This window comes from Apium graveolens, chromosome 8, assembly GCF_009905375.1.
Source record: "Apium graveolens cultivar Ventura chromosome 8, ASM990537v1, whole genome shotgun sequence".
Classification (NCBI taxonomy): Eukaryota; Viridiplantae; Streptophyta; class Magnoliopsida; order Apiales; family Apiaceae; genus Apium; species Apium graveolens.
In genome coordinates this window covers 36,473,048-36,482,456 of record NC_133654.1, presented here as the reverse complement: position 1 = coordinate 36,482,456, position 9,409 = coordinate 36,473,048, and the positions used below count along the sequence as shown (strand labels likewise).

The 9,409-nt window shown below is 42.4% G+C and overlaps 1 non-coding gene across 1 annotated transcript; it reads left to right on the top strand.

Moving 5' to 3' along the window:
* Positions 1-8,942: 8,942 nt before the first annotated feature.
* On the top strand, positions 8,943-9,049 carry LOC141681489 (small nucleolar RNA R71). Its single transcript, XR_012558919.1, has one exon. It is a non-coding gene; the product is annotated as a small nucleolar RNA R71 (small nucleolar RNA).
* The last annotated feature ends 360 nt before the right edge of the window (positions 9,050-9,409 follow it).

Here is a 9,409-nt window from a genome sequence, read left to right as displayed (position 1 = left end):
GCAAGTAATATAGAATACTTTCTAGTTCGTTCCCTCAGAGACTCAGACTAAATTATTGTCTAATTAAACTCACTCACCAATGTATGATTACTTCTCAATGTTAAGACACTAACACTTAAAATTGTTGATTAAATATTAACTATAATTAACTACTTAATTAATCACTTAACTAACACTTCAATTTATCAATAATAAAACACTCATGAGATCACAACTTCATTATTACTTCCTTCTATAGCCATTGTTATTACCTTTAACATGTGACAGTGATGATATTAATCGAATAACACGAAACTGATAAAAGCCAACTTTCATTGTACTAATACCATTCTACCAAGCATCCACAATTAAGATAGAAGTTGAATAGTTATCAATTATGTTGAGTTCCCATATGTCTACAGAAATTGACAACACAACGATTTAAGCACAAGTTATTCCTTTTGATTACATAGGGCAAATAAAACTGTTAGAGTTACCCACTAATCATGCACAACGTACATGAACCTATGCTAGCATGGCAAGTTCTAAATCTCAAGATTCACCATCGCTTCACAAGAGATTAACACCCTATCTTATATGTTCGCGACGCACATAAGACGAATACGCACAACCAATACTAGATATCATACAATCATCACACACTAAAGTATTAAACAATTAACTAAAGAATTCCATAATAAATCCGTTGCAACCCCATGATCACGATTAGCCCATAATAGCACTTATCGTCATCATGGGTTCATATGAAATCATGATAAACAAACACAAGAAAATAATAACTAAACTAATTATATTAAAACAGAGTACGTCACAAGAGTAAATAAGTTCAAAGCAAGAAAACTAGCATCCAACGCTACAACGAAACAAGAATCACAAGAATATATGCTTCCTCTTCGTTGCGGTGTGCTAAATCGGTCTTCTTCCTTATCTCCTTCGCTCCTCGCGTAAAAAAAACAATCTTCTTCAAAAAAATCACCCTCGTGAAAACATCTCAAATCTACTTATATAATAGTCCCATAAAACTCAGATTACATAGAAGTGGAAACCAAACAGAAGTAGAAGTCCTAAAATAATTTATCTTTTTTCCCGACCCTGCGCGGCCGCTCAGCATAGCTGAGCGGGCGCTCAGCTTGCTGCGCGGCCGCTCAGCAATGCTGAGCGGGCGCTCAGACCTCTACTGGAAAAATTCCTATTTCGCTCCGTTTCTTCGCTATAATCTGCCCGTTTCTTTCCTCTCGCAATGGTAAACACATGCCAAGGCTTATTCTTGATGATTCCTCCCCCGAAATACAACTAAAACCCTGAAATGCATAAACACTAGAAAAACGCATCAAATACACAAAATACTTGATTTCAAGACACCAATTTAAGCCATTTTAAGACGTTCTAAGTGGTATAAAATGCCACTTATCACACCCCCAAACTTAAATAGATGCTTGTCCTCAAGCGTCACAGACTTAAATAAAAACATGCATGAATGCAATCTATATGAAAATGCAGCGATCCCCCTTACTACAATTAACCAACCAAATTGTCACATCTCAACGAATGCAGTTAGACAACTAAAGATCAACAAACTCATGCAAACGGACATACAGCCAGAAACGTGGTGTGTGCAAATGCTTAACAGATATGCTTCGGAACTAAACCAATTACTATGACTAGACTATCCTCAAGGCAATCCTACGATTATACAAAGAATAAAAAATTCCAGGCACAAAGTGATATACAACACTACAAGAACTCTGGAGCTTACTACGGAATCGTGCTTTTTATTTACAACTCAAATGCTTATTTGACCGTGCAATGAGTGAGGTCCACAAAAGACTTATACAATGGTATCCATGTAACGAGCGTTAGTTTAGCGGATCCCAGACTCTAAAAGCCTTAGGTCACTAGGCACAAAGTCCCCTAAGAACTTAATAACTCGAATACCAAAGAGCCCACTCTTGATCAATTATACAATTTTTTTTTTATAACTTCTGAGCAAGTGCGTTTCGCTCCATCTTGCTCAACCCTAGACTACTCGCACCATATGCGAGCTGGCTACTAGCCATTTGACGCCTAGCCACAACTAGCAACAACTTCCATATTTTTTTTCTCCAATTTTTTTTTTCTTTTTCATGCCTTTATCACTAAGAACCTGTAATCGAATTCTAAGCATAATAAGCAGATTGACCTTGAAAACAACCAAATCATAACAACAATCTAGCCCTTACGCATTCTCTAAGACTTAGTGGACTTACAATTGTTTCTAGCATGCATATCAACCTACACAACTTTATATCACTTTAATGCTATCACTACACTCGCATCAATATCACAATTCAGTCGATAAATCATTGCAAAAGGGATCATGGTAAATGCATGAGCTATATGACATTCATAACAAAAAAACTGTATGGCATAAATTATGCAACTATATGAACTAAACTATCATGACTATGCAACTAAATGACACACACACAATATTCCTTAACTACCACCCCCAAACTAAAAATCTTCACTGTCCTCAGTGAAAGTAGTAGAAAGGAACACAGGGTATACCTACTCGGAGTCATCATCATCATCACCCTCAGTGGGTGGAGTATCAGGCGGCGGGTATGCAGAGTCCTCACCAAAAACTGGCCACTGGATATCAGCTCCAAGGCCTCGAAAAGCAGTCCCTAACGCAAGGGTGAGCTCCTGAGCAAACCTGCTCTGCGTCTCATACATGGCATCCATCCGCCGTGAAAGCCTCCTATACTGGGCATCAACCATCCCAGCACCCTCCTGAGCTCTCGAAGAACCAGCCTCATCACGCCCTGGCCTAGCCATAGTAGCACCTCGTGCTGGACGCCCTCCTGGAAGACGATAACCCAGCCCATGCTCCTCAGGCTCACCACCGGTCCACTCCTGCATCCCATTCAGAGTGCCAGAATCAATCGGAGCTGCTGGCAACTGCAACTGCTCATGAGCCGGCCAGTTCACTTCCACTGCTCGGCATAGCTTCGTAACCGTAGATGCATAAGGGATGTTCATATGCTTCGCTCCCCTCAAAAACTTCAGAATTCCTTGGTAGATAAACTCACCAAGGTCCACATAGTATTCCTCATTCAGAATTCCCCACAACAACTGTGCTCTCTCAACTGTGACCTCGTGTGCATGCGAAGAAGGCAAAATATTAGCACAAATAAATGCATTCCATGCACGGGCATACCTGTTCATGGCAATCGCCGGAAAGTGACGATACTCATTAGTGTCGGTCCTGCAGGTCCAAACTGTGCCCGGTCGACAGAGAGTCGCACAAATCAAATCCAAGTCAAAATCCTCAGCAGTCTTTTCATTCCAGTTCTCCTCCTCGGGCTTCCTCTCTCGCTGTCCAATCACACGGCGAATCGCTGCAGGATGATAATCAACCGTCAGCTCACGGACCACAGAAAACCCATTCTTATCGGCCTTCGCGTTCGCGTAGAACTCGCGAACAACGCTCATCGGTACTGCTTCGGGTGACTCACAAAAAGCTATCCACCCCTTCTCTGCAATCATGGGCAGCAACTCACCATCCCTCCCTGATGGTAAAAACCCCCTCTCCTTCAGAATCGGCTTCCCCAACAGCCTAGTGTACTCCTCCTCCGCAGCTCTGTCAGTTAACCGAGGCCTTGCAGCAGTACCCCTTGATGAATCAGCAGTAGGAACTGTGCTGCTGCTGTCAATAGTACGTGCTCTCTTGGGTGCCATTGATTCGTGAATAAAAGTGTGTAAAAACTGATTTTTGATGTTTGTGAGAGGGTTTAAGTGTAGGAAGTTTTGTGGGAGATATGTAGGATAAGTGTATGTATATATAGGGTGTGGATTAGATTAGGGTTTGGGAATTAAGGAGTAAAATGATGGGGTAGTGGGAACAAATCGTGAGTTTATGGGCTAAAACTGTTTTTGTGTTTTTGTTTTTTTTTTCTCTCTGAACTGAAAAAAAATTCTGGTACTCGACCCCTGAACGGTCGCTCAGCAAAACTGAGCGGGCGCTCAGCTTGCTGCGCGGTCGCTCAGCAAAGCTGAGCGGGCGCTCAGGGGGTCACTGGAATTTTTTTTTTCAGCCCCTGTTTTCTGATTTTTTTGTGTTTTTGGATAGGTTATTAACTTCTAAGGGTTCCTGTAACAATAATTCATGGGTTGCCTCCCACGCAGCGCTTCTTTTTCGTCATTAGCTTGACATTTCGTACCCTTCTCAAGTAGTCAACAAAATGGCACTAACCACTTCTCGGTTTGCCATGTCCCCATAGTAGTGCTTCAACCGCTGACCGTTAACCTTGAATGCTTGGTCCGGATTATTCTCAAAAATTTCCACCGCTCCATGTGGAAACACAGTTTTGACAATAAAAGGTCCAGACCACCTTGATTTCAACTTCCCAGGAAAAAGTCGAAGCCGAGAGTTAAATAAGAGAACTTGTTGCCCTGGCACAAATAACTTTGGATGTAGCTTCCTATCGTGCCACCTCTTCACCTTTTCCTTATACATTTTGTTATTTTCGTACGCTTGAAGTCGAAATTCATCAAGTTCATTAAGCTGAAGCATTCTTTTCTTACCAGCTGCATCTAAATCCAGGTTCAACTTCTTCAATGCCCAGTAGCCCTTATGCTCAAGCTCCGCAGGTAGATGACATCCCTTACCGTACACCAACTGAAACGGTGACATCCCAAGTGGAGTTTTGTATGCTGTTCTGTAAGCCCAAACAGCTTCATCGAGCTTTAAAGACCAATCCTTCCTTGACGGACAAACAACCTTCTCTAGAATGCGCTTTATCTCTCTGTTAGACACTTCCGCTTGACCATTTGTTTGCGGATGATAGGCAGTAGCTACTCGATGATTCACCTTATAACGCTGTATCATAGACGTGAACTTACGGTTGCAAAAATGCGATCCTTCATCACTTATGATTACCCGAGGTGTTCCAAACCTTGTGAAAATTTGCTTATGAAGAAAATTTAGCACTACCTTTGCATCATTTGTCGGTAAAGCTTTAACTTCGACCCATTTTGAGACATAATCGACTGCCAGTAAGATGTACTGATTATTGCAAGACGAGATAAATGGCCCCATGAAATCGATTCCCCACACATTAAAGACCTCGACTTCAAGCATCATATTTAATGACATCTCATCCTTCCTTGACAAATTTCCCACTCTTTGGCAATGATCACACCTTAAAACAAACTGATGAGCATCCTTGAACAAAGTAGGCCAGAAAAAACCTGCTTGCAGAATACGAGCTGCCGTCTTCTCACCACCATAGTGTCCACCATAAACCGTGGAATGGCAGTCTCGTAATATCCCCTCCGTCTTAGAGAACGGGATACATCTCCTGATGATCTGGTCAACTCCCTGTCTAAACAAATATGGTTCATCCCACATATACCACTTCACCTCATGCAGAAACTTCTTCTTTTGAGCGGATGTCAAATTAGGAGGCATTATATTGCTGACGAGATAGTTTACAATATCTGCAAACCATGGTTCTTCCTCCTGAATTGCAAACAACTGCTCATCCGGAAAAGATTCATTGATTAACGTCCTATCTTGTGAAGTAGAATCGGGATTCTCCAACCTAGAGAGATGGTCAGCTACTTGATTCTCAGTACCTTTTCTATCTTTGATCTCTAGCTCAAATTCCTGAAGTAAAAGCACCCAACGAATGAGTCTCGGCTTCGAATCCTTCTTAGAAACCAGATAGCGAATAGCTGCATGATCAGTGAATACTGTTACTTTCGTACCAAGCAGATAAGATCGAAATTTCTCAAAACCAAAGACTATAGCCAAAAGCTCCTTCTCAGTAGTGGTGTAGTTCAATTGGGCACCATTTAAAGTCTTACTCGCATAGTAGACCACATGGAAGAGATTTTTCTTGCGCTGTCCCAGAACTGCACCTACCGCATAATCACTCGCATCACACATCATCTCAAACGGTTCTATCCAATCTGGTGCTGTAATAACTGGTGCAGTGATCAAACTCTTCTTGAGAGTCTCGAATGCTGCCAAACATTCATCATCAAATTTGAAAGGCACATCTTTCTCAAGCAAATTGCACAACGGCTTAGATATCTTTGAAAAGTCCTTGATGAATCGCCGATAAAAACCCGCATGACCAAGAAAACTACGGATTCCTTTCACAGAATTAGGTGGAGGAAGATTTTCAATGACTCCCACCTTGGCTTTATCCACCTCCAGACCCTTGCTAGAGACCTTATGCCCAAGGATAATGCCTTCACGCACCATAAAATGACATTTCTCCCAATTGAGCACCAAATTAGTTTCCACGCATCTTTTGAGTACGGCGCGCAGATTATTCAAACATTCATCATATGAGTGTCCAAAGACGGAGAAGTCATCCATGAACACTTCGACATTATTTCCAATCATGTCAGAGAATATAGCCATCATACATCTCTGAAAGGTGGCCGGGGCGCCACATAACCCAAACGAAACTCTGCGAAAAGCAAACGTGCCAAATGGACAAGTGAAGGTAGTCTTTTCCAGATCCTCTGGTGCAATACAAATCTGATTATACCCGGAATAACCATCCAGAAGACAAAAATACTCATGACCCGCCAATCTGTCAAGCATCTGATCAATAAATGGAAGAGGGAAGTGATCCTTCCTTGTGGCTTTGTTCAATTTTCTATAATTCATGCATATTCTCCACTGTGTAACTGTTCGAGTAGGGATGAGCTCATTCTTTTCATTTGCGACCACAGTGATACCTCCCTTCTTAGGTACACATTGTACGGGGCTCACCCACGAGCTGTCAGAAATAGGATAAATGATGCCTGCATCTAGCCATTTCAGAATTTCTTTCTTCACCACCTCCTTCATGATGGGATTCAGTCTTCACTGCTGTTCCACAGTTGGCTTACTACCTTCCTCTAGCAGAATTTTATGCATACAATATGAAGGACTTATCCCCTTGATGTCTGCTATGGTCCATCCTATAGCCGATTTGAATTCTCTCAAAATCTTTAAGAGCTTGTCTTCCTTACTACCTGAAAGGTCAGATGAAATAATAACAGGTAATGTAGATGAATAACCTAGAAAAGCATACCTCAAGTGCTCAGGTAATGGCTTGAGCTCCAAGGTAGGTGCTTCCTCTATTGATGGTTTGAGCTTCCCTTCAGCATTCTTAAGGTCAGAAGTACCAAGAGATTCAAATGGTATGTCCAGCTTTCGCTTCCAGGGAGAAGCGTTCAGATATTGTAATTGCTCGTTGCTATCTTCATCATCGCTGTCAAAATCCCCCACTAAGGCCTTTTCCAATGCATCAGACATTAGCATGTGATCGAGTTCCGAAGTAACCGCAGAATCAATCACATCCACTTTTAAGCACTCCTCATCTTCTGTAGGGAATTTCATTGCCTTGAATACGTTGAAGGTCACATCCTGATCTTGGACCCGCATAGTGAGTTCACCTTTTTGCACATCTATCAAGGTACGGCCAGTAGCCAAGAAAGGCCTTCCCAAGATTATGGGAATCTTCTTATCTTCCTCAAAATCCAGAATAACAAAATCTGCTGGAAAGAAGAGCTTATCCACCTTGACGAGCACATCCTCAACTATGCCCCTTGGGTAAGTAATGGAACGGTCAGCCAATTGTAGCGACATGTATGTGGGTTTTGGATCAGGCAGATCCAACTTTTTAAAGATCGACAACGGCATCAGATTAATGCTTGCTCCCAAATCACAAAGGCACTTGTCAAAAGTCAGATTGCCAATGGTGCAAGGAATGGTGAAGCTTCCTGGATCTTTCAGTTTCGGTGGTAACTTTTGCTGCAGAACAGCGCTGCATTCTTCCGTGAGAGCAACGGTTTCAAGGTCATCCAGTTTCACCTTCCTTGAAAGAATAGTCTTCATAAACTTCGCATAACTAGGCATTTGTTCAAGAGCCTCAGCGAAAGGTATATTGATGTGAAGTTTCTTGAACACCTCCAGAAACTTTCCGAACTGTCTATCCAGCTTTTGTTGCTGCAATCTCTTAGGAAAAGGTGGTGGAGGATAGAGCTGTTTCTCCCCTGTATTAGCCTCAGGCAGAGTGTGTTCAACAGTAGTCTTCCTTGGTTCCGCCGCTTTCTCCTTTTGCTTAGATTCTTCATCTCTAATTTCAGCTTCTACTTCTTTTACCTTTTCAGAATCAGCTACTTTCCCAGACCTTAAGGTAATAGCCTTGACTTGCTCTTTAGCTTCCTTCCTGCCTGGTACTTCTGTGTCACTGGGAAGAGTACCAGGTTGACGATTGAGCACTGCATTGGCTAATTGACCGATTTGATTTTCCAAGGTCTTGATAGAAACTGCCTGACTCTTGCACAACAGCTTAAGTTCCTCAAAATCAGCACTAGTAGGTGCAGCTGCACTTCCTTGTTGAGGATATGATTGCCTTGTAGCATACTGCTGTGGTTGCTGGAATCCAGGTGGGTTAAACTGTTTACTCACTCCTTGCTGATATGATGGCTGAATAATATTCTGATTATTCCCCTAGCTGAAATTTGGATGATTTCTGTTGTTAGGATGATAGGTCGCTGGCATAGGCTGCTGTTGTCGCTGATAATTATTCACATACTGAACAGATTCATTGACAAGAGAACACTGATCCGTAGCATGAGAACCTGCACAAAGCTCACAAACCATAGCTATTTGATTAACTCCATGCGTAGCCAGAGAATCAACCTTCATTGCTAGCGCTTGGAGCTGGGCTGCAATAGCGGTGGCTGCATCAACTTCCAGAATACCTGCTACCTTGCCTGACGTCATCCTCTGAGTTGGGTTTTGATGCTCATTTGCAGCCATCGTCTCTATAAGATTATACGCCTCAGTATAGCTTTTAGCCCATAAGGCGCCTCCAGCTGCTACATCGAGCATGGGCCAAGATTGGGCCCCCAAACCATTATAGAAACCAGTGATCACCATCCAATCCGGCATTCCATGATGTGGACATTTTCTCAACATTTCCTTGTAGCGTTCCCAAGCCTCGCACATAGATTCTGTAGGTTGCTGCGCAAACTGAGTAAGAGCACTCCTCATAGCAGCAGTCTTTGCCATCGGATAAAACTTCACCATAAACTTTTGCGCAAAATCTTGCCACGTAGTGATGGACCCAGCTGGTTCAGAATGTAACCAGTCTTTAGCCTTGTCCCTCAGTGAGAATGGGAAAAGCCTCAACTTGATAGCCTCATCAGTCACGCCATTATACTTAAAAGTGCTGCAGATCTCGACAAAATTCCTTATGTGCATGTTGGGGTCTTCAGTTGCTGCTCCTCCAAAAGAAACAGAATTCTGCACCATCTGAATAGTGCCCGGCTTGATTTCAAAGGTGTTAGCTTGAATAGCCGGATGAAGGATGCTTGACTGAATGTCATCAATTTTAGGCCGAGAAAAATCCATAAG